This window comes from Brachyhypopomus gauderio, chromosome 17, assembly GCF_052324685.1.
Source record: "Brachyhypopomus gauderio isolate BG-103 chromosome 17, BGAUD_0.2, whole genome shotgun sequence".
NCBI lineage: Eukaryota > Metazoa > Chordata > Actinopteri > Gymnotiformes > Hypopomidae > Brachyhypopomus > Brachyhypopomus gauderio.
Window position 1 is genome coordinate 17,948,852 of NC_135227.1, and position 571 is coordinate 17,949,422.

A 571-nucleotide genomic window follows, 5' to 3' on the forward strand; every position below is an offset into this window, starting at 1 on the left:
GGTTAACTCTGTCCCAAATACTCCTAGAGCCAGAACCCTCAATACTCCTAGAGCCAGAACCCTCTCCCACCATCACACACACACACACCCACCATCACACACACACACACCCACCATCACACACACACACACCCACCATCACACACACACACACCCACCATCACACCCACCATCACACACCCACCATCACACCCACCATCACACACCCACCATCACACCCACCATCACACACACACACCCACCATCACACACACACACACACACCCACCATCACACACACACACACACACCCACCATCACACACACACACACACACCCACCATCACACACACACACACACCCACCATCACACACACACACACACCCACCATCACACACACACACCCACCATCACACACACCCACCCACCCACCATCACACACACCCACCCACCCCACCATCACACACACCCACCCACCCACCATCACACACACCCCACCATCTCTCTCTTTTCCTCCTCCTCCCGTTGTTGTTGTTGAGAGAGATATCTCTCTCTTTTCCTCCTCCTCCGTTGTTGTTGTTGAGAGGAGAT